The sequence below is a fragment of the Vipera berus genome (genome assembly GCF_964194415.1).
Source record: "Vipera berus genome assembly, contig: HAP1_SCAFFOLD_58, whole genome shotgun sequence".
In the NCBI taxonomy this organism is placed as follows: Eukaryota; Metazoa; Chordata; class Lepidosauria; order Squamata; family Viperidae; genus Vipera; species Vipera berus.
The window spans coordinates 119,021-143,701 of record NW_027673639.1 but is presented as its reverse complement, the minus strand read 5'-3'; the positions used below and the strand labels follow the sequence as shown (position 1 = coordinate 143,701).

The 24,681-nt window shown below is 51.0% G+C and overlaps 1 long non-coding RNA gene across 2 annotated transcripts; it reads right to left on the bottom strand.

Annotated features, from left to right (window-relative positions):
• Positions 1-8,704: 8,704 nt before the first annotated feature.
• LOC308679217 lies at positions 8,705-18,574 on the bottom strand. 2 transcript variants are annotated; one of them, XR_014028724.1, is made up of 2 exons: positions 16,026-18,574; positions 8,705-13,543 (listed from the first exon to the last, which is right to left on the bottom strand). It is a non-coding gene; the product is annotated as an uncharacterized lncRNA (long non-coding RNA). The 2 variants fall into 2 exon arrangements; XR_014028725.1 differs by having other exon boundaries at positions 8,705-12,679.
• Positions 18,575-24,681: the final 6,107 nt, after the last annotated feature.

Here is a 24,681-nt window from a genome sequence, read left to right as displayed (position 1 = left end):
GGAGGGAGGGGTGGTTAGGGAGGGAATCTTTAACCGGCACTCAGTCTGGACCTGTTAGAGGTCCTGACGGGACGGGGTCGGGGGGGGGGTGGCTGCTGGTTCTGGGAATGTGGGGGTGGGGCTTCAAATCCCCACGGCGATAGGGAATGGCAGCAGGTGTTTGCGCGGAGGGCCATATCAACACCTGGGATCGCGCCCCCGCTATCTCCGAGCGGTGGCGCGCTCCGACCCTCCGATTAGCACCCTCTTACCCGGGGATGAGGGTGATCAGGCCCCTGAGCTCAGGTTGGTCTATTTTAACGCTAGATCCATAGTTAACAAAGCTCCCCTCATCCATGATCTGATCGAGGAGGAAGGTGCGGATCTAGCGTGCATCACGGAAACTTGGTTGGGTTCGGAGGGAGGGGTGCCTCTCACCGAGTTATGCCCGCCAGGTTTCCGGGTGCTGCACCAGCCACGGGCTCAGGGCAGGGGTGGTGGGGTGACAGTGGTTATTCGGGAGACTTTGTGTCCCCGGGAGGCCACCATTGTCCAGATGGCCGGGAGTGAATCCCTCCTCTTGAGATGTGGTTCTCGGGTTCAGTTGGGTTTGTTGCTTACATACCTGGCGCCCAGCTGTGTGGCAACAGCCCTGCCTGAGCTACTCGACACCCTCTCAGGGTTGGCGGTGGAGTTCCCCAGGCTTATAGTCCTGGGTGACTTCAACCTGCCGTCACTGGGAGGGTCGTTGGAGTTAGCTCGGGAGTTCATGGCTTCCATGACAGCCATGGGCCTGACCCAGGTTATTGAGGGCCCGACTCATGTGGGGGATCATACTCTCGACCTGGTATTCCTGTCTGGACAGTGGTTGGATGATCTGGGAGGGGGCTCCCCGTCCATCACCCCTCTGTCATGGTCAGATCACCACCTCCTGAGGCTGGTTTTCCGTCATGCCACCCCCCGCCGCTGGGCGGCGGAACCGACCAGGTGGTTCCACCCCAGGCGCCTAATGGACCCGGATCGATTCCAGAGGGCGCTTGGGCCTATACCTATCACCCTTACCCACAGCCCAGTCGATGCTCTGGTGGAGGCCTGGGAAACGGCTGCCACCAGGGCACTTGACTGCGTTGTACCCATGCGACCTCTGACCCGGCGCAGATCCCGTTGGGCCCCATGGTTCTCTGTGGAGCTCCGGGAGATGAAGCGTCGGAGACGAGGTCTAGAGAGCGGTTGGAGATCCAGCCGATCCGAATCCGACCGATTGCAGTTAAGAACTTTTATAAGGTCTTATCTTGCAGCGATAAGGACGGCGAAGTCTAACTACTTTGCCGCCCTTATCGCGTCCGCAGATAATCGCCCGGCCGCCCTGTTTAGGGTGACTCGCTCCCTCCTTAACCAGGAGGTGAGAGAGGATCCCTTGCAGGGACGATCCGAGGAGTTTAGTCATCATCTGGCGGACAAAATCGCTCGGATCCGGACCGGCCTGGACTCTGACTGGGCAGAGTCTGATGTGGAGGAATCAGGCGGTCTTGAGCACGTTATCTGGACTGAGTTCGACCCTGTTTCCCCTGATGATGTGGACAGGATCATGGGGAGACTGAGCACCACCACCTGTTTGTTGGATCCGTGCCCCTCCTGGCTAGCTTATGCAGCTCGGGAGGGAACACGAGGCTGGTTCCATGCAGTAATAACTCCCTCTGTTCCTGGAGGAAACTGATTATCTGGACCCGTACCAATCGGGTTTCAGGCCCGGATACAGCACGGAGACGGCATTGGTCGCGCTGGTGAATGATCTCTGGAGGGCAAGGGACAGGGGTTGCTCCTCTGTCCTGGTCCTATTAGATCTCTCAGCGGCTTTCGATACCATCGACCATGGTATCCTGCTGCGGCGTCTCAGGGGGTTGGGAGTGGGAGGCACCGTTTTACGGTGGTTCTCCTCCTACCTCCAGGGCCGCTCGCAGTCGGTGTTGACGGGAGGGCAGAGATCCGCCCCGAGGCCTCTCATTTGTGGAGTCCCTCAGGGGTCGGTTCTCTCGCCTCTCCTGTTCAACATCTATATGAAGCCGCTGGGCGAGATCATTCGTGGCTTCGGGGTGGGGTATCACCAGTACGCTGATGATACCCAACTTTTTCTTTCCACCCCGAACCAACCCAGCGATGCCCTCTCCGTGATGTCCCGGTGCCTGGAGGCGGTTCAGGTCTGGATGGGGAGAAACAGGCTTCGTCTCAATCCCGCCAAGACTGAGTGGCTGTGCATATCGGCATCTCGGGTTAACCAAGTTATTCCACCTCTAACGATGGGGGGTGAGGTGTTACCCCCCGTTGATAGGGCTCGCAACTTGGGCGTCCTCCTGGACTCACGGCTCAATTTTGAAGATCACATAGGAGCCGTGAACAGGGGGGCTTTTGCACAGGTTACCCTGGTGCGCCAGTTGCGTCCCTATCTGGACCGAGACGCCCTACGCACAGTTACTCATGCGCTTGTGACCTCCCGTTTAGACTACTGTAACGCTCTCTACATGGGGCTGCCCTTGAAGACCACTCGGAGGCTTCAACTGGTGCAGAATGCGGCCGCGCGAGTTGTAATGGGGGTCTCCCGATACTCCCATGTAACACCTCTACTCCGTGAGCTGCATTGGCTTCCGGTTGCCCTCCGGGTGAAATTCAAGGTGCTGGTTATCACCTATAAAGCCCTACATGGCCTGGGTCCGGGGTATTTGAGGGAACACCTGCTGCCGGCATCAAACGCCCTTCGCCCAGTGCGCTCCCACAGGGAGGGTCTGCTCAGGGTCCCGCCGGTAAGAGATTGCCGGCGGGTGACACCCAGGGATAGGGCCTTCTCAGTGGGGGCGCCTGCCCTCTGGAACCAGCTGCCGGTGGAGCTGAGGACTGCTCCCGACCTCCGATCATTCTGCCGGGGCCTGAAGACCTGGCTCTTTGAGCTCTCGGGCCCAGGCTGAGGAGACATTCATTTTAATTGGGGTTTTTAATAGTACAGGGTTGATTTAATATTTTTTAAATTGGGTTTTAACTTTTGTATGGTTGATTTTTAACTCCCTGTAAACCGCCCTGAGTCCTCAGGGAAAGGGCGGTATATAAATGCAATAAATATAAATATAAATATATATATATGAGATGGCAATGAACAGTAAGTGTTCACACCTTCCAAGCTCTAGACATACGGTTTTTCTACTGTGTGAATTATTTGATGATTATGAATACCACTATTTTCAGTAAAGCTCTTTCCACACTGGAGGCATTTATATGCTTTCTCCCTTGAATGGATCCTTTGATGTTTATAAAGGTTTCCCCTCCGACTGAAGCAATTTCCACAGTCCAGGCATTTATGTCGTTTCTCCCCTGAATGGATCCTTTGATGTACATAAAGGTTGCTCCTCTGAGTGAAGCTCTTTTTACACTCCAGGCATTTATGTGGTTTTTCTTCTGTGTGGATGCTTTGATGTCTATAAAGGGTGGACCTCCGATCAAAGCTCTTTCCACACTCCAGGCATTTATGTGGTTTCTCTCCTGAGTGGATCGTTTGATGTACATAAAGGTTTCCCTTCTGAGTGAAGCTCTTTCCACACTCCAGACATTTAAATGGTTTTTCTCCTGTGTGGATTCTTAGATGCCTTTTTAGATCTCCATTTGATTTGAAGGATTTTCCACATTCTGGGCACTGATATTTCTCTCCTCCCTCCTGGATTCTGTGACGTTTCCTGAGTTTCCCACCCTCCAGGCCCATCTTGGGGTCTCTGCCCCTTTCCCGCTCCTTGCTTCGCCCTCCAGGTGGCCTCCTTTCCCGGAGTCCCCTTCGGCTCATCCCTTCCGAGCCTTCCCCGCCGTCTCCTCCCGGGGCTGCTCCGCGGGGCCTCCTTCTTTCCTTCCTCCGCCGGGCTCGCCCGAAGTCCTGCAGGGGCAAATGGGGAGAGGCGGGTCATGGCTTCGTCCCTTCCCCGGAGGCGAGTCCTAGCCCTGCCCGGGAACAAAGCCGAAGCCTCGGCCTCTCAGTGAGACTTTCCGGGCAGGCCTCCCTCCCAGCGCCCCTCCCTATAGACAGGCCTCGGGCTCCCCCCTCCCCCCTTTCTCTGCCAGAGAAGAGCTCGGACTACTACTCCCGGCATCCCTTGCGCCCTACCTGGCTCCGAGCCAGTCCGCGGCCTAGTCAATTAAGCGCCTCAGTTCGATTCGTTCCCAGAATTGGAGGCAAGAGTTTCCTGCGAGCCCTTTTCCTGGTTGCTCTTCCTCTTTCGCTTGAAGGGACCGCCCCTACGAGTGCTTTTGGTAATCACCGCCCTCCTTCCATCCATCAGCTACATGGCGCCTGCATAGTAGTGAAGTCTTTCTTCATCCCGCCGCGAATGTGAATTCTTGTAGAATTCTGGGGTCCCGTCTTCTTGCCCCGCCCTCCCGCATCCAGGCCGGCTGTGTCTCTTCCTAGGCAGGGGGGGGAGTTGGGGGGGGGGTGCTTCCTCCCTTCTTCCTCCGGGGGACACTCCGGACAAGCTCCCCCCGTGGCCCCTAGGCAGCCCCTATCCCGCGCGGGTGGGGAGAAGGGCGGGGGAGGCGGCAGAGCAGCCTTCCCATATCTGGGGGGGCGCCCCGAGGAGGAGGGAGCCGAGCTCTTCCCCGAAGCCCCTCCGAAGGCGTGAGAAGCAGCGACGGAGGGAAACTGAGCGGGGAAGGCAGCAGCCAGGCAGGAAGGAGGAATTTCCTGACAGGGAGAAGAATTAACCAGTGGAACAGCTTGCCACCAGAAGCTGAGAAGAGACTGGACAGCCATTTGTCTGAAATGGTGTGGGGCTTCCTGCCTAAGCAGGGGGTTGGAGTAGAAGACCTCCCAAGTTTCCTTCTCTTACTCATTTATACATACATACAACCTACAAGGTCCTTCCAAGCTCTTGTGATACTGATCTAATGAATGATCCCGCCTTTCTTGGGGTTTGGCTCTTCGGAGCTTCTGCCTCTCCATTCCCTTCCTCTGCATTCACACTGGATCCTCCATGCAAGGGGGTGGGGAGCAGGAGAAGATGGAGTCGCAGGCAGTGTTTGATTTTAAAGACTTCTATTCCAATGATGTTTTTTCGAAATGTTTTCCCCCTGTTCTTTCCTCGCAAAGTGGAGGGAGGAAAGGGGGGAGGATGAAGGGGAGGAGACGCTGCCAGAAAATGGCCCCGAGGACCACCTTCCCAGCCTCTCGGGGTGCATCGGAATGGGGTAGATTTGGGGTGCTGAGAGAAGGTTGCAAGATTTGGCTTTGGCTAGTCTAGTGAAAAGAATAAGGGTGACATGATAGCAGCATTTCAGTATTTGAGGGGGTGCCACTGTTGCAGAATTAAGAGACTCAGACCTCGGAATCAAAAGAAGTTTGTTTTATTTTGCGCGCAAAAGGTTCAGATTAGAAAGCAAAGGCAATGTCTGAACAACTTTCCAGGAAACAAGCAGGTACATTTATAGTTTTCAAAAGTCACAGAACACGGAAATGTAAATTATTAATTCTGATTGGTTACATGGATTCTAAGCCCCCTTCTAGCTCATCCCTAGCCCCCCTTTGCAGTGCGAAATTCTAGCTAAATATCGTGCAACCTTGTTTCTAACAATGGTCACAGGCACCTTGCTAGCATCTAAGTTTCCTGTGCTATGTCTGTGGTTGGGTACAAGCAAGACATATGTGGTTAGCTGTAGCTGAATTCTGTGACAGCTATACCAAAGGTGCCCCAGGGGTGAATGTGTGGTTTGACATTTTCCATTTCCTTGTTCTTCTTCTTCTAACTAATACACGCATTATTCTCTATGCCTCACTGTTGTGTCCTACCTCACATTTATGACATACAGCATCCATATGTATTATTTATATTTTTCCTTATGGCCTGCCTCACCACAAAGAAGATGGGGTCGACCTACTTCCAAAGCATCAAAAGGCAAGATAAGAAACTGGATGGAAACTAATCAGAGAGAGAAGCAATCAGGAATTAAGGAGCAATTTCCCAACAATAGGAATATTAACCAGTGGAACAGCTTGCCTTCCTAAGTCATGGGTGATTCATTAACGGAGGTTTTTAAGGATCTTCTCATGGATGAGAAAAAGAAAACAGAAAAGAACATACACTTGTGGGCAAAACACATTGTATTATAAATGGAAGCTGACTCCGAGCTCCCTCTGCCCAGAGGAAGGCAGTGCTAGGAAGGGCCAAGATCCTCCGCAGAAGCGTCAATCTCCCAGCCCTGCGATGGAAGAGTCAGACTGAGGAAGAGACGCAGCTGCCACCCTGGCGGTGGGGGGGGGGCGGAATGGACCCCCCAAAGGGGCAGCAGCATTACATGTTGTACGGCACCCCAAATCTCGCCCCACCCCTGGCCGGACAAAGACAACCTTCGCTACTGCGCAGGCGCCATCTGACTGATGGAGGGAAGGAGGACGCCGATTGGTCGCTCTGGTGAGGGCAGCGATTCATAACAAGACTCCTATGGGGAGTCCCTTCAAGCGAAAGAGAAAGCTCCCAGTAAAAGGGCGCGCAGGGAAATCCCGCCTCCACTTCCGGGATCAAACTGAACTGAGGTGCTTAATTGACTCGGCCGTGGACTGGCTTGGAGCCACGTAGGGTGCAAGGGATGCCGGGAGTCACAGTCCGAGCTCTTCTCTGGCGGGGGGAGGGGGGAGCCCGAGGCCTGGTCTGGCGGGAGGGGCGCTGGGAGGGAGACCTGCCCGGAAAGTCTCACTGAGAGGCCGAGGCTTCGGCCTTCCTCCCCGGGCGTGGCTGGGACTCCCCTCCGGGGAAGGGACGAACCCGTGACCCGCCTCTCCCCCTTCGCCCCTGCAGGACTTCGGGCGAGCCCGGCGGAGGAAGGAAGGAAGGAGGCCCCGCGGAGGAGCCCCGGGAGGAGAGGGCGAGGAATACTCGGAAGGGATGAGCCGACGGGGACTCCGGGAAAGGAGGCCGCTTGGAGGGCAAAGCAGGGAGCAGGAGGCGGGTCTGGAGGGCGGAGGGTCCCTCAGAAGGAGGCCGGGGGAGGCCAAAGTGGAAGGATGGAGGCCCCGTGGAGGAGCCCTGGGTGGAGACGGCGGGGAAGGGATGTCCCCACGGGGACTCCGCGAAAGGAGGCCGCCTGGAGGCCGAAGGGGGGGGAGGAAACGGACGGAGACCCTGAGACGGGCTTGGAGTAGAAAAAGTACAAAGGAATAGATGATTGGACTGAAGGAATCCTGTTAATCACAAACGTGGACAGTAAGTGAAACATCTCATAATAACATAACCATTTAAATCCATTGTATTAAAAGGAGAACGTTCGCATGGGAAAAGGGATCCTGAGCATCCTGAGCCATATAAATCTGTTGTGAAAAGATACAATTTCGGCCAGCTGAAACTTTAGCATGTACAATTGAAAAAGTCCTTTGCTATTCAGCCTGAGAGAGTGCCTTGTTTTGCAGTTAGAAAGTCACAAGCACCTAGAATATTACAAGGTTATCATAAAAATATTAAAGTTATGAGAAAGAGCAACCAAGTGCAAGAAACCCGTTGCTTGGCCCTCAGGAAGGACTGTATTCCTGCAACACAGAGGTCTTCACAAGAGGCAAAGGTTATGGCCCGCATAAGGAGAGACAAGGGTAAATTGACTCATTAATTGATTCAGTAATAACCAAGAGTGCAGCTTGTTCTCTGTGTAGAAGGAGGGAGTGTGCCAAAAGGTACGGCACTATTTCAAGGGGAAAATTAACCCAGGAGAGAATGCTCTGATTTCTAGGCCCATTTCAGTAGTAGCTTCTGAATCTCAAAATGAAATCTCAGCAATGAGAAGACATTGTGATATGAGTTTGTGGAATTGAATACACTTCTACTCATAAGATTTTGTACTCCTTGAAAAGTGTGTAAGATTCAAATTCAACTATTGGGCATCACAGAATAGCAGAATTATTAAATAGAGAGTAACAATAAAGGGAGCAGTACAATGTTGTCACACAAAGGATGAGATGGCAATGAAGGGTAAGTGTTCACATCTCCCAAACTCTAGACCAGACATGTCAAACACAAGGCCCGGGGGCCAGATCCGGCCCGTGGTTTCATGCGGCCCGCGAAGCCATCCTGGAAACAGTGAGGGAACGGCCCCCACTGCCTTGGCCCTGGCCCAGAGACCTTCCTTCTGCCAGAGACCCCCAGATCTGTCCCACTCCTGCCCAGGCCCCCATAGGCACCCTTGATGCGAACGATGTAGAGCTGGCCACGCCCACCCAGTAGGCCATGCGCACTCTAGCCACACCCACCTGGTAGGCCACACCCACCCAGGCCACACCCACCCAGCCCCCTGAGGGCAACCGCAATGCTGATGCGGCCCTCCATGAAATTGAGTTTGACACCCCTGCTCTAGACATATGGTTTTTCTCCTGTATGAATTCTTTGATGTTTACGAAGACCCCTATTCTCAGTAAAGCTCTTTCCACACTGGAGGCATTTATATGCTTTTTTCCCTGAATGGATCCTTTGATGTACATAAAGGTTGCTCCTCCGACTGAAGCACTTTCCACACTCCAGGCATTTATTTGGTTTTTCTCCTGTGTGGATCCTTTGATGTAAATAAAGATGTCCTTTTTGTTTATTGTTATCAGAAGGGATTTATACCCTCTTCCAAGTCTTGGAATAACACAGAACATAGACGTATATACACAGATACTAGTAAAACATTCATTTAGACATATGGCTTGTCTCACAAGAAGCAAGGAAATCAGGAGTTGACTCCAACCAAGACAGTTTTATAGAGCCCTTTAACCATCTCCCATTTTTCTCACCATTCCAAGTCCAAGCTTAATGTTCCAAATGTACAGATATATATATATATATAACAAAACAAAACACACATCAATTTGGAGTTTGAAGCCAAAACAAGCTTCCCCTTTTTTAATTAAAAGAGGAACATTTATGGTTACTTACAATTTATCCCACCAACTTCAAAAGACAGTGGGGAAAGACTAAAAGGAAAATTGAACCTGGGATCTTTTGTAGGTGTGAAGTGGGAGGTGTCCTCACCTCCCACAAAAGAATCAAATAGTCCAAAGAGCCAGGTTAAGACAGAAGACAGTTATAACACTTTCCTTGGGGCTTGCTGCCTTGTGATAAAGCGGCTGCCAATAAATTGGTTTGATAAAAGGCTGTTCTGATATCCTGTAATCTGATAACAAAATCAGGATACGGCTCAGTAGCCTTCTGCCTGATGTTAGAGAAGGCTTGATGAGGTTTGCCAAAAACAGATACTTTTCCAAATGCTTGGTAAGAAATTTGTAAAGTAGCAGCTGGTAAAACAACTTCAGCATCAATGGAACAAAGGGACCAGACCCGTCAGCAATTTCTTCTACATTCCCCCCCCCTTTTGCTAATTGTTCCTTTAAAATTTGCCTCTTGGGGGTATACAATGACTGTGAAGAAGCAGAAGAATTAACCTCTTCATGAGGAGCTGAAGATCCAATTAAAGATAACTTTGGAGGGGAAAAAAATATTTGATCATAATTAGGTGGAGGTGTTTATTTTATTTATTTATTTTAATTCCATTTATATCCCGTCCTTCTCCGAAGACTCAGGGCAGCTTACAAGCTTAGCAGTTGCGGTCAATTGCTGTCCTGCTAAAGCATCAGAGCCAAATTTTTCCACTGCTTGACGGCATTGAAACCATAGATGTAATATCTCAACTGGAGCCCAAGGTTCAAGATGTAAAGTATGCCGTATCTTTACCCAGTCCTGTAAACGGAGCGTCCCTCACTCCGGATACCAAAGACAATTTTTCCCTATCTCTCCTATGAGCTTCCTTATCTCTGCCACAGGTGCTTTAAGCCCTGAATTTTGTAGCAGGAAGGTAAATTCCTCTACACATTGTTGCTGCTGATGAGATAGATTGCAACCCGTACTTACCTCTGTGGAGTCCCGTAGGACGAAGGTACCTTTGGGGTCTATTCCAGACGAAGGTAAATATGTTGAAAGTTACTCCCCCAGAGGGAGGTTCCTATTCCAAATCTCTTTTTAAAGATTTATTGTCCCTGTTCGGGGGGGGGGGGGCAGATGTGGCATTCAGAGACCAGTCAGCGCAGGTTGTCCCAAATACGTCTGTCTGCCTATGCAGAGTTTATTGTATTTATACAGTTAACAAGCAGGAAATTACACACAGCAAAAGCATTGTTTATTGCTGTACTCCCCAGTCAATCTTAGAGAACATCAAAACTTCCCAAGCCAGGGCAGAGTCTTACTTATCTAGCTAGTCCTTGGCAAGGCTAATTGGAATGAGCTCATAGACATGGGAATAACAAGATACTGACGCAGGCAGTGTTCTGCGCACATCCCTTCATATCCTTGACCTCCATCTCTACAAACATGGAGAATACAGTACAAAGGGATGTTACTTTTTCTCACTCAGTATTTGCATGAAATGTGCTAATCAACCTGGTACCTCTTCAGTCTCCCAGGGCTGTATTTAGACAAATGGAAAATATGTTTGTACATGATGGGAAACAGGGAGGGCGAAATGACCTATGACGAAAAGCCCAGAAGCCCAGAATTTGTTTCTACTACAGGCACCATTTGCTTCAATCTGATGAAGTTGAGGATCTTTCCTTCCTAAGGAACCCAATTGAGGTAGGTCAGACACCTAGATTCTGCCACGGCACACTTGTCCCAATTAGAAGATCATTTAAAGGGAACTTATTAATCTCACAAGGAGGTTTCCCTTAATGAAAAGAGGAGCACAGGACACATACAGAAGAAAAAGTACAAAAGAACAGTTGATTGGACTGAACAAATCCTGTTAATCGCATTACTAAGCACATTGATTTGTGCTTCTTAGATTGTAAGCTGCCTTGAGTCTTCGGAGAAGGGCGGGATATAAATGGGATAAAAACAAAACAAAAAACGTGGACAGTAAGTTAAACATACCATAATAATATAACCATTTAAAACCATTGCATTAAAAGGAGAATGTTCGCATGGGAAAAGGCATCATGAGCCACAGAAATCTGTTGTGAAAAGATACAATTTCGGCCAGCTGAAACTAGCATGTACAACTGAAAAAGTCCTTTGCTATTCAGCCGAGAGAGTGCCTTGTTTTGCAGTTAGAAAGTTACAGGCACCTAGAATATTACAAGGTTATCATAAAAATATTAAAGTTACCAGAAAGAGCAACCAAGTGCAAGAAACCTGTTGCTTGGCCCTCAGGAAGGACTGTATTCCTGCAACACAGAGGTCTTCGCAGGAGGCAAAGGTTACAGCCCACATAAAGAGAGAAAAGGGTAAATTGACTCATTGACTCAGTAATAACTAATAGTGCACTTTGTTCTCTGTGTTGAAGGAGGGAGTGTGCCAAAAGGTATGGAAGAGGCGAGAGTCCAATTTCAAGGGGAAAATTATTTCCAGGCCTATGGAAAGAACCGTGGGCACAATGGAAATTGCTGTTTCTTCAGAACATTCCAGTAGCAGCTTCTGAATCACAAAATGAAATCTCACCAATGAGAAGAAATTGTGATACGAGTTGGTGGAATTGAATACACTTCTACTAATAAGATTACATACCCCTTGAAAAGTGTGTAAGATTCAAATTCAACTATTAGGCATTGCAGAATAGTAGAATTATTAAACAGAGAGTAGCAATAAACGGAACAGTAAAATGTTGACACACAAAGGATGAGATGGCAATGAAGGGTAAGTGTTTACACCTTCCAAACTCTAAACATATGGTTTTTCTCCCATGTGAATTCTTTGATGTTTACGAAGACCACTATTTTCAATAAAGCTCTTTCCACACTGGAGGCATTTATATGCTTTCTCCCCTGAATGGATCCTTTGATGTACATAAAGGATGTCCTGTCCCAGTGAAGCTCTTTCCACACTCTGGGCATTCATAGAGTTATGAAGGTGTCCTGCCTGACTGAACCTTCTTCCACACTCCAGGCATTTATGTGGTTTTTCTCCTGTGTGAATCCTTTGATGTCTATAGAGATGGCCCATCTGAGTGAAGCTCCTTCCACACTCCAGGCATTTATATGGTTTTTCTCCTGTGTGGATCCTTTGATGTTGATAAAGGCTGCTCCTCTGACTGAAGTTCTTTCCACACTCCAGGCATATATGCTGTGTCTCTCCTGAGTGGATTTGATGAACACGAAAGGTGTTCCTATCACTCAACCTCTTTGCACACTCAAAGCATTCATAAGGTTTTTCTCCAGTGTGGATCCTTTGATGAATATGAAGGTTTCCATTATCAGAAAAGCTCTTTCCACACTCCAGGCATTTATACAGTTTTCCTCCAGTGTGGATCCTTTGATGTCTATAAAGGGTGCCCCTCACACTGAAGCTCTTTCCACACTCCAGGCATTTAAATGGTTTTTCTCCTGTGTGGATTCTTAGATGCCTTTCAAGATCTCCTTTTTTTAAAAAGGATTTTCTGTAGCGTTCTCGGCGGGTTCCCGATCAAATAAGGACAGCAGCCAGGGATGTGATCAGCTGTTTTATTACATCTCCACAGGAACAACTTAGCCCGCTGTCAAACCTCCCTTTTATACCTGAGCTGGCGAGCCTTCAGCCAATCCCCCCCTGAGGATTCTTCCGCCGCTTCTGACTTTGACCAATCCGCAGTGAGCACGTGCGGAGCTGTCAGCTCACAGCTGTTTATCGGTAGCCGCATGTGGAGCTGTCAGCGGAAACTGCGTGCGGAGCTGTCAGCTGTCAAGGAACTGTCAAACTTGCGTTAATCATTAAATGCTCTTTTAACTCATATATTACATCCCTTCCCCCCCAAAAAAAATAATTAAACAGTTAACTTATTTACAAGGTCTATTGTACAATGTTCTTTTTTAGCCGGACTCTTGGCTCCCGGGCAATACATAGTCTTTTAGATATGCAGGTGGTTTTTTTGCTCTGATGGAGCGTCTTAGGGAAATGTCAACAGTATTTCCCCCGGAGTCTTTATTGCTTTGGTGGTTTGGAGCAGCCCTGGGTTCGGCTCCTAAGAGAGGGGTTTCCTCAAGGTCTGGGGGATTTTCCGGTTCCTCTTGCTGGAACATCTCCTGGGTGCTGGGGTTAAGGGCGTCTGGCTCTCGTGAGACTAGTTGCTCCTCAGGGGCAGTAGGATGGTTATTTGATCCTCTTTTCCTTAACTGATCTAAATATCGTCTAAGCTGACGGCCCCCTTCCACCTCAACCAGATATGAGATAGGCCCTGTGTGAAGAACAACCACCGCAGGTAGCCATTTGTTTCCAAGTCCAAAATTTCTGGCCCACACATAATCCCCAGTGTTAAAATGTCTGGAAGGGACTGGGAACTCTGTCTCAGCTGCCACCCTGTCTGGGTGCAGCCTGTCCAGTTTTGTGACCAGGCGGCGGCCCCAACGTAATTCAGTGGGGCTTTTGCCAGTGGCTGTGCAGGAGGTAGAGTGCTGGGCTAATAGGAACTGTGCCAGACGTTGGTGCCAGTTGCCGGAGATGATACGTCGTAATGCGTCTTTCATTGTCTTGACCATGACTTCTGCCAGGCCGTTAGTGGATGGCCGGAAGGGAGCCAAAGTGATATGTTTAATCAAGTTGCCCCTGGTAAAGATCTGGAAATCAGCAGACGTAAATTGTGGCCCATTGTCAGAGACTATGATATCAGGGAGACTGTGCGTAGCGAAGAGCCCCCTTAGCGCTTGTACAGTGCTAGCTGTGGTTAGGCTTTTGACTGGGATGACCTCTAGCCACCTTGAGTAACTATCTACTATGATGAGGAATAGTTGTCCCTGGAAGGGTCTAGCAAAATCAACGTGGATCCTTGACCAGGGGTTTTGAGCTGCTTCCCACTTATGCAGGGGTGCATGTGGTGGGGCTGGTCTGGACCGTTGACAGGGGTGACATCCGGCTACGTGTTCCTCTATGTTTGTCCAACCCAGGCCACCAAAGGTAGCTACATGCTAATGCCTTCATTTTTACTATGCTTGGATGACCTTCGTGCAATGCTAAGAGGGCTTTGGCTCTGTGTTTTTCCAGAATGACCACCCTGATCCCCCATAAGACACACCCAAGGTGTGTGGATAGATCATTTTTCCTAATGAAATAGGCCTGGAATTCAGGCCCTGGACTCTGGCCTTACCAGCCAAAGGTTGTCCATGCTAATACCCTGCTAAGGACTTTGTCTTTGATTTTTGCTGAGGCAATGTCCTTTACTTGCAGGGGGCAATCAGGCAGTTCTTCTATGGCCAAAATTTGTCCCCCAGGTGTCGGGTCTGGGTCAATATTGGGTAAGGGCAGCCTGCTTAAACCGTCAGCATGACACATTTCCTTGCCTGGTTTGTAAAGTAATTTGAAGGAATATGCTGATAAAAATGTAGACCAGCGCAGGACCCTTGGGGACAGAATTTGAGGAGTCTGTTTATCTATGGTAAATAGTCCCAATAAGGGTTTGAGATCTGTAAAGATCGTGAATTCCCTGCCATATAAATAATCGTGGAATTTTTTTACCCCTGCAACAATGGCTAATGCCTCCTTGTCAATCTGGGCGTAATTCCTTTCTGCCTTAGATAATGTCCTGGAGTAGTATGCAATTGGTTTCTGGACTCCTTCTTCTAAATGGCTTAGTACAGCACCAACCCCGTAAGGGGAGGCGTCACAAGCTACACAGACTGGTTTGTGATCATTATAATGGGTGATTGTTGAATTATTGGATAATAATTTTTTTAGGTCCCTGAAACAGCTTTCATGGAGAGGTGTCCACTTCCAAGGGGTTTTTTTATCCAATAGTCTATGTAGGGGCACTGCTCTAGCTGATTTCATGGGGAGGAAGGTGTGATAAAAATTCAAGAGCCCCAAGAAAGCTTGTAGTTCTGCTTTATTTTTAGGTGTTGGGGCCCTTTTGATAGCTAATACCTTAGATTCAGTTGGATGGATTCCTTGAGCATCTATCCTATACCCCAGGAATTCAGTGGATGTCACTCCTATTGAACATTTTTCTTTTTTAAGCTTTAATCCAGCAGCACGAAATCTGATGAGCACCCTTTTCAGTCTTTCTGCTAATGCCCCTTCGTCTTCACCTGCGATCCTAATGTCGTCAAAGTAAGGACACACCCCTGGGATGCCTTTCAAAGTTCGCTCCATGATTTCCTGGAAGATACCAGGACCAACAGAAATGCCAAACTGCAGTCTGTGTACTTTGAAAGCCCCACGGTGTGTCACAATCGTCTGCGCATCCGCCGTCTCCCTGGTAACAGGGAGCTGCAAGTAAGCATGCGCGAGATCTAATTTTGCAAAGATGGCACCGGACTGAATCACGGAGAGGACATGCTTCACTGTGGGGACAGGGTAAGCATGGGGGTTCAGGGCGCAGTTGAGGGTGGCCTTATAGTTCGCGCAGATCCGCACCTCCCCGTTAGGTTTAACACGGGTGACAATTGGGGTCTCCCAGGTTCCCCCTTCCACGGGTTCCAGAACTCCTAGTTTTACAAGGCGTTCCAGTTCGTCCTCAATTTTTTGTTTGAGGGCGAATGGAACCCTTCTGGCCTTAATTCTAACTGGGAGGACGTCAGGCTTTAATTTTAGCTGTATTTCCACAGGGAGCCATCGAACACGTCTGCAAATTGTTTGCAGACGGATTCGAGGCTTTTGGCCTGGGCAAAATGGACTCCACCCAGCCATATCCCCAGAGCCTGAAACCAATTGAGTCCTACTAAACTGGCCCCTTTCCCTTGGGTGACTAATACTTCTAATGGTCCCTGGAATCCCTTGAAGCTAACTGTTAGTGTAGCAATCCCCTTCAATTTAAGCAGAACCTGCTGAAAGTCAGCTAATTTCATATTGGTGAATTTTAGGGGAATCCTCTGCTTGCTGTGGCCACAGATTGTGTTATATGTCTCCGTTGAAATTATGGAGACCGAGGACCCAGAGTCGACCTCCATTTCACAAGGGACTCCTTGCAAATGGGACTACTATTTTTATCTTGGGCCTCAGCAACTGGTGGATATTTAATCAGCTGTCTGGTTTCCCAAGCCAATGAGTGGTCTGGACTAAGGGCCAGGGGGGCTCGACGCATGGGGGGGTAGGGTTTTGTCGTACCTGGCAGGGATGATTCTAGGTCATTGATGTTCCCTCGGTTCCGGCTTTGACAGACAGTGCGGATATGCCTGGTCTTGCCGCACTTGTGGCATTTCTGAACCTGCATGATGCCCGTGAGTGGGCTGCCCCACAACTGGCGCATCTCTGTCCTGAACTTGTTGTATGGGGGCTTGGGTAGTTCGGTGTCTGCGGCCTGTTTGGTCTTCTTCTGGCGCTGCACTGTGCCTGGGTTTTTTTGAAATTTTGTTGGATTACATCGACTCCGTTGTCGGGTTCAGTGGCCTCTTCGTCGCTTTCTGTAGAATTATTGTGGTGGATTGACCCGTTGGGCCCGTTGGTGGGCTGATCTAGGGTCTCTTCGTGAGTAGTGTCGTGCGCTCAGATTTCACTTACGACCTCTGTTAGGCTCATTGTTGGTTTGGCAACAATTTTCCTTTGTAGCCGCTTGTACAGGAGTCCTAGGACGATCTGGTCCCGGAGCCTGTCTTCCAGGTCTGGAAAATGGCACAAGCGAGTGGCATGTCGCACAGCTGCGATGAAGTCGGTTGTGGCTTCGTCGGGACGTTGGGTCCGCTGGGCGAACCGCAGTCTCCAGTATAATTCAAAGCGCACCGGTATGAAATGTTTGTTCAGTAAGTCGGTCAGCTCCGCATATGGGACAAAGTTTACTGGGACCGGGTTACACAGTCCAGCGGCGATGTAGACAGCTGGTCCGCTGAGGCAGAGTAAAGCAGCAGCCTTCGAGCGGTCTTTCACTATTTTGTTGAATAGTAGGTAGCCTTCTACCTGCCCCAAGTGTGATTCCCATCGCTCTGGGTATTTGATGTCAAATTCTCTGATCTGTCCCAATGAGGTCAAGTACTGCTTCGTGGATTCTTTGGGGTTGATTATCCCCAGTGACTTCAGCCAGTGACAGTCAGCTCGTGACTTCAGCTCAATAGGTAGCTCCATGAAGCAGTACCATCCTTGTCGCCAGATGTAGTGTTCTCGGCGAGTTCCCGATCGAATAAGGACAGCAGCCAGGGATGTGATCAGCTGGTTTATTACATCTCCACAGGAAAAACGTAGCCCGCTGTTAACCACCACCCCTTTTATAGCTGAGCTGGCGAGCCTTCAGCCAATCCCCGCCTGTGGATTCTCCCGCCGCTTTTGACTTTCACCAATCCGCAGTGAGTGCATGCGGAGCTGTCAGCTCGCAGCTGTTTATCGGTAGCCACATGTGAAGCTGTCAGCAGAAACCGCCTGTGGAGCTGTCAGCTGTCAAAGAATTGTCAAACTTGCGTTAATCATTAAATGCTCTTTTAACTCATATATTACATTTTCCACATTCTGGGCACCAATATTTCTCTCCTCCCTCCTGGATTCTGTGGTGTTTCCTGAGTCTCCCGCCTCTTCTGAGGGACCCTCCGCCCTCCAGGATCGTTTTGGGGTCTCCACCCGTTTCCTGCTCCACGCTTCACCCTCCAAGTGGCCTCCTTTCACGGAGTCCCCTTCGGCCCATCCCTTCCGGACCTTCCCCGCCGTCTCCTCCTGGGGCTCCTCCGCTGGGCCTCCTTCCTTTCTCCGCCGGGCTCACCCGTCCTCCTGCAAAAGCGAAGGGGGAGAGGCGGGTCATGGCTTTGTCCCTTCCCCGGAGGGGAGCCCCAGCCCCGCCCGGGGAGGAAGGCCGAAGTCTCAGCCTCTCAGTAAGACTTTCTGGGCAGGCCTCCCTCCCAGCGCCCCTCCCGCCAGACCAGGCCTCAGCCTCCCCTCTCCCTCCCTCCCTTCTTTGGCACAGAGCCTCTTGTACTGCGACTCCCGGCATCCCTTGCGCTCCCGGCGAGTTAATTAGGCCGCCCTAGTTCTTTCCCTTTACGGAAGTGGAAGCGGAACCTCTGAGTGCCCTTTCCTCTATAAGCTCCGCCTGTTCCTCTTAGGAGTCCTCTTGCCAATCACCGTCCGCCCCCGAGTGACCAATCTGCGCCCTTCTTCCTGGTATCAGCCAGAAGGCGCCTGCGCAGTATCGAGGGGCGTGCTAGACTCGGCGCTGAATCAATTAAGCGCCTCAGTTTAATCCCAGATGTGCACGCCCTTTTCCTGGAAGCTCCGCCTATTTCTCTACAGGGACCACCCCGAGCTGTCCTCCTGCCAATTGCTGCCATCGCCAGAGCGAGCAATCGGCCTCCTCCCTCCTTGAATCAGATGGCGCCTGCGCAGAAGCGGTGGAAGTTTTATTGCTGGGGCGGAGATGAGGGGAGGTCGAAGCCTCCAGAAAGGGAAACCTTTTCCTCCGTCGCCCCCCCCAAGTGCGCCCCTCTCTCCCCGGGAAGCCTGGCCCGGGACCCTCGGCCTTGGGGGGCTCCCCGCATTCCATGCACTCCCCAAAAGCTGGAGGGATTCCTGCTCCTGCTGCTCTCAGGCTCCAGCCAGCTTCTCCTTGGCTGCGAGATCCGATGCTGGAGCCCAGCGACGCCCTCCAGGTGCTTTTAGACGTAGGCAGGACGTTCTCTTACCGGCCAACAGAACAACCGAGCTGGAAGGCACCTTGGAGGTCTTCTAGTCGAGCCCCAGCTCCAGCAGGAGACCCTCAGTGATTCCAGACAAGGGGGGATACGCTGGGTATGGAGGAGCTGGGAGGTTCTTTACTGGCTTCTACGTTCTGCTTTTATTAAAGAGTGTGGTTGTATGAATGTAATGCATGCCTACCTGCCCCTGGCTAGCACCTGTTATTCGGTAGAACTCTCCTAAGATTTTTATCATCAGTTCTGATCAAAGAAAAAGGCTGAGTTTAATAAACAGTGGAAGAACTGCTGTTATTCTCTGAAGCTCTCTAGACCCTTTGATTCGATAACCCTGTCCATAGAGGGCTTTAAAGCAATAAGACTTACTCTTTTTGGTGCCCTTCTGTTATGGCTTTCTAAGGAAGAAACAGTTTATTGCGGCAGGGCAAGGCGAAGTCTGGAAAGCCAGCGCAGAGCAAAGGGGATTCTTTTCTTTTCTAAGAATGCATCTTTGGCCCATTTGGTGCCCATCCTGTCACCACCAATATTACTAAGTTGGTTTTCTTTGCAAATCTTAATTTTTCCAATCTTATTTTCTGAAAAATGCAATAGTCTGGTAGGACAGGTAACCTGGAAGACACCAACAATGAGGGTGTAACTGCTTTCGGCTACCCACAGCTTCTGATTAAATGTCCCTAAAGAATTTTCAGGGTCACAAATTCTGCTTTTAACAGAGCACCTTTAAATGTCAATCAAGTTGTAGGGGGTGGTGTGAGCCAATAAACTGTGGGGAGCCCCCTCTTGTTCCACACTCCCCTCTCTTGAATTGCATTGTGTGAAGGGGCTTAATTTCCCGACGCCACATCAAGCAACGAGATGGTTAGGTGGCTCTATCCACTGACTGACTATTCAGGGACAGAAGAGAGGAAGAGCAGCTTTTTAGCTCCTCTCTCCCCGTCAGAAGGCAAGGCCAAGATGGGCCTTTCTGCTCTCTGGGATTACCGCAAACTGCGCATGAGAAGAATCCCAGTAGCCCTGAAGCCATGGCTGAGGTGAGACCCCAAGCACAGTGGTGGGAGGTTTGCAATCAGACCTGGAAGGGACCTTGGAGGTCTTCTAGTCCAGCCCCCTGCCTGAGCAGGACATCCTATACCAGGGGTAGGCAACTTTGGCTCTTTTATGACTCGTGGACTTCAACTCCCAGAATTCTTCAGCCAGCATGGAGGAAATTTTGACCCCTTTATGTCTTGTGCACTTCAACTCCCAGAACTCCTGAGCCAGCATGGGGGAACTATGGCCCCCTCATGACTCACAGACTTCAACTCCCAGAATTCCTCAGCCAGCATGGAGGAAATTTTGCCCCCTTTATGTCTTGTGCACTTCAACTCCCAGAATTCCTGAGCCAGCATGGGGGAACTATGGCCCCCTCATGACTTGTGGACTTCAACTCCCAGAATTCCTCAGCCAGCATGGAGGAAACTTTGGCCCCTTCATGACTCGCGGACTTCAACTCCAAAATTCCTGAGCCAGCATAGGGGAACTTTGGCCCCTTTATGGCTTGTGGACTTCAACTCCCAGAAGTCCTGAGACAGGAATTAAGTGCCCCAGTTCTGTTTGATCCCGGAAGGTGAAGGCCGGACTTCTCTGCGCGCCCTTTTCCTGGGAGCTCTTTCGCTTGAAGGGACCGCCCCTAGGAGTTGTTATGGTAATCGCCGCCCTCGCCAGAGCGACCAATCGGCCTCGTCCTTCCATCCATAATCCATTTGGCGTCTCCGCAGTAGCGAAGGTTTTCTTTTGGAAGGGGAGCGAGGGGCTCCCTTTGATCTTTGGGGTTCCATCTTCCCACCCCCCCTACCCCGCATCCAGGCCGGCGGAGCTGACGGGCCTCCCGGGCTGTGTCTCTCCCCAGGCAGGGCAGGGGGGAGTTGGGGGGGCGCTTCCTCCCTTATTCCTCCGGGGGCCCTCCGGCCAGGCCCCCCTGCAGCCCCCAGGCAGCCGCCCTCCCGGGCGGGGGTCAGAGCAAATGGGGAAAAGGGCGGGGGAGGCGGCAGAGCAGCCTTCCCATATCTGGGGGGCGCCCCGAGGAGGAGGAAGCCGAGCTCTTCCCCAAAGCCCCCCCGAAGGCGGGAGAAGGACGGAGGGAAAGCGAGCAGGGAGGAAGGAAGAATTTCCTGACAGGGAGAAGAATTAAGCAGTGGAACTACCTGCCACCAGAAGCTGAACGTGCTCCAACACTGGAGGTTTTAAAGAAGAGACTGGACAGCCATTTGTCTGAAATGGTGTAGGGCTTCCTGCCTGAGCAGGGGGTTGGACTAGAAGACCTCCAAGTTCCCTTCTAACTTACTCATTTATACATACATACAACTTACAAGGTCCTTCCAAGCTCTTGTGATACTGATCTAATGAATGATCCCGCCTTTCTTGGGGGTTTGGCTCATCGGAGCTTCTGCCTCTCCATTCCCTTCCTCTGCATTCACATTGGATCCTCCATGCAAGGGAGTGGGGGGGGTTAGGGTTTCCTAAGATGTGGACCGGCGTGGGTCCTGACACCTGATCAGGTCAGCCAGGCTGTTGCTTGGAAGCTGCACAGCAGGTTGTTGGAACTGATTTCCTGGGTAAAGGAGGAACTTTTCCCGGGGTATCCAGCAGGGGTGGTGGTGGTGGAGCAATCTTGGATTTGCCTATATGAAAAAAGAAAAAAACCCTCAGGGGGCCACGAACACACCACCAGTGTTCCTGGCGTTTGATAGAAAGCAGCGGAAATTGGAGAACAGCATTTCTCTGGCACTGAAAACTTCTTTTTTGCCTAGGCATATAATATAGCTGATGCAAGTGACTTTAGGCAAACAAAGCGATTCTTGGCCAGGAAGGCACAGATGGGGACTTTGGAGCTATTTCCCTCCGCACCAGCTCCTGTGTTCTGGCCCCCATGGTCCAAGGGCCCTTGCACCTGCTGAGGAACCACCAGAGAGGTCAGGGGAGCGCTTTGAAGGACCCAACTGCCATCCTTACTGTGGGAGCTGCCAAAGCTGCCTGGGTTCTTGAGATGGAATTAGATCAGAGCAGCAGCTCTGCTAACAGCCATCAGGGGGCAGCAAAGGACCAGACTTAGCGCCATCTGCTGGCCCTCCCTGAGATGCTCAGCCCCAAGTTTTCTTTGAAGGGCCACTCCTAGCCTGCATTCCTGCCAAGGGGGTGGGGCGCTGGGTCTCCCCAGATTAATGCCTCACAACCACCTGCCCAGGTAGTCTGCCCAACATGCTCTAGAGCAGGCATGTCAAACTCTGCCTCTCCATTCCCTTCCTCTGCATTCACACTGGAACCTCCATGCAAGGGAGGGGGGGCAGGAGAAGATGGAGTCGCAGGCACTGTTTGATTTTGAAGATTTCTATTCCAATGATGTTTTTTCGAAATGTTTTTCCCCTGTTCTGCCCTCGCAAAGTGGAGGGAGGAAAGGGGGGAGGACGAAAGGGAGGAGACGCTGCCAGAAAATGGCCCCGAGGACCACCTTCCCAGCCTCTCGGGGTGCGTCGTGCCGTATAACATCTAACGCTGCTGCCCCTTTGGGGCTTCTTTGAGAGGAGGTTGCAAGATTTGGCTTTGGCTAATCTAGTGAAAAGAAGAAATAAGGGGCTCCCTGGGGGGAGCCTGGCCGGAGCCCCCCCCGAGGAATAAGGGAGGAAGCGCCCCCCCAACTCCCCCCCGCCCTGCCTGGGGAGAGACCCCGGAGGGGGAGGGAGGGACGCAGACGCAGCCCGGGAGGCCCGTCAGCTCCGCCGGCCTGGATGCGGGGGGGGGGGCGAAGGGGGGAAGACGGGACCCCAGAATTGTAGCAGAATTCCCCTTTGCGGCGGGACAAAGACTGACTTCGCTACTACGCAGGCGCCATGTAGCTGATGGATGGAAGGACACCGATTGGTCGCTCTGGCGAGAGCGGCTATTGGCAGGAGAACTCGTAGGGGCGGTCCCTTCAAGCGAAAGAGGAAGAGCAACCAGGAAAAGGGCGCGCAGGGAACTCTCGCCTCCACTTCCGGGAACGAATCGAACTGAGGCGCTTAATTGACTCGGCCGCGGACTGGCTCGGAGCCAGGTAGGGCGCAAGGGATGTCGGGAGTTGCAGTCCGAGCTCTTCTCTGGCGGAGAAAGGGGGGAGGGGGGAGCCCGAGGCCTGGTCTGGCGGGAGGGGCGCTGGGAGGGAGGCCTGCCCGGAAAGTCTCACTGAGAGGCCGAGGCTTCGGCCTTCCTCCCCGAGCGGGGCTGGGACTCCCCTCCGGGGAAGGGACGAAGCCTTGACCCGCCTCTCCCCCTTCGCCCCTACAGGACTTCGGGCGAGCCCGGCGGAGGAAGGAAGGAAGGAGGCCCCGCGGAGCAGCCCCTGGAGGAGACTGCGGGGAAGGCCCGGAAGGGATGGGCCGAAGGGGACTCCGGGAAAGGAGGCCCCCTGGAGGGCGAAGCGGGGAGCGGGAAACGGGCGGAGACCCCGAGACGGGCCTGGAGGGCGGAGGGTCCCTCAGAGGAGGCGGGAGACTCTGGAAACGCCACAGAATCCAGGAGGGAGGAAAGAAATATCAGTGCCCGGAATGTGGAAAATCCTTCAAAACAAATACAGTTCTTAAAAACCATCTAAGAATCCACACAGGAGAGAAACCATTTAAATGTTCTGAGTGTGGAAAGAGCTTCAGTCAGAGGGGAAGCCTTTATAGTCATCAAACAATCCACTCAGGAGAGAAAGCACATAAATGCCTGGAATGTGGAAAGAGCTTCAGTCTGAGGGGAAGCCTTTATAGACATCAAACAATCCACTCAGGAGAGAAACCACATAAATGCCTGGAGTGTGGAAAGAGCTTCAGTCAGAGGAGAAGCCTGTATGTACATGAAAGGCTCCACTCAGGAGAGAAACCATATAAATGCCTGGAATGTGGAAAGAGCTTCAGTCTGAGGGGAAACCTTTATAGACATCAAAACATCCACACAGGAGAAAAACCACATAAATGCCTGGAATGTGGAAAGAGCTTCAGTCAGAGGGGAAACCTTTATAGACATCAAAACATCCACACAGGAGAAAAACCACATAAATGCCTGGAATGTGGAAAGAGCTTCAGTGTGAGGGGAAGTCTTTATGTACATCAAAGGATCCACTCAGGAGAAAAACCACATAAATGCCTGGAATGTGGAAAGAGCTTCAGTGTGAGGGGAAAACTTTATAATCATCAAAGAATTCACACTGGAGAAAAACCACATGAATGCCTGCAGTGTGGAAAGAGCTTCAGTCAGAGGGGACACCTTCATGTACATCAAAGGGTCCACTCAGGAGACAAACCACATAAATGCCCTGACTGTGGAAAGAGCTTCAGTCAGAGGGGAAGCCTTTATGTACATCAAAGGATCCACACTGGAGAAAAACCATTTAAATGCCTGGAGTGTGGAAACACCTTCAGTCAGAGGGGAAGCCTTTATGTACATCAAAGGATCCACACTGGAGAAAAACCATTTAAATGCCTGGAGTGTGGAAAGACCTTCAGTCTCAGGGGAAGCCTTTATACACATCAAAGGATCCACTCAGGAGAAAAACCATTTAAATGCCTGGAGTGTGGAAAGACCTTCAGTCTGAGGGGAAGCCTGTATATACATGAAAGGCTCCACTCAGGAGAGAAACCACATAAATGCCTGGAATGTGGAAAGAGCTTCAGTCTGAGGGGACACCTTTATAGACATCAAAGGATCCACACAGGAGAGAAACCACATAAATGCCTGGAGTGTGGAAAGACCTTCCGTCTGAGGGGAAGCCTTTATACACATCAAAGGCTCCACTCAGGAGAGAAACCACATAAATGCCTGGAGTGTGGAAAGAGCTTCAGTCAGAGGGGAAGCCTTTATATACATCAAAGGATCCACTCAGGAGAAAAACAATTTAAATGCCTGGAGTGTGGAAAGAGCTTCAGTCACAGGGGAAGCCTTTATGTACATCAAAGGATCCACTCAGGAGAGAAACCACATAAATGCCTGGAGTGTGGAAAGAGCTTCAGTCAGAGGGGACGCCTTTATGTACATCAAAGGATCCACTCAGGAGAGAAACCACATAAATGCCTGGAGTGTGGAAAGAGCTTCAGTCAGAGGGGACACCTTTATAGACATCAAAGGATCCACACAGGAGAGAAACCACATAAATGCCTGGA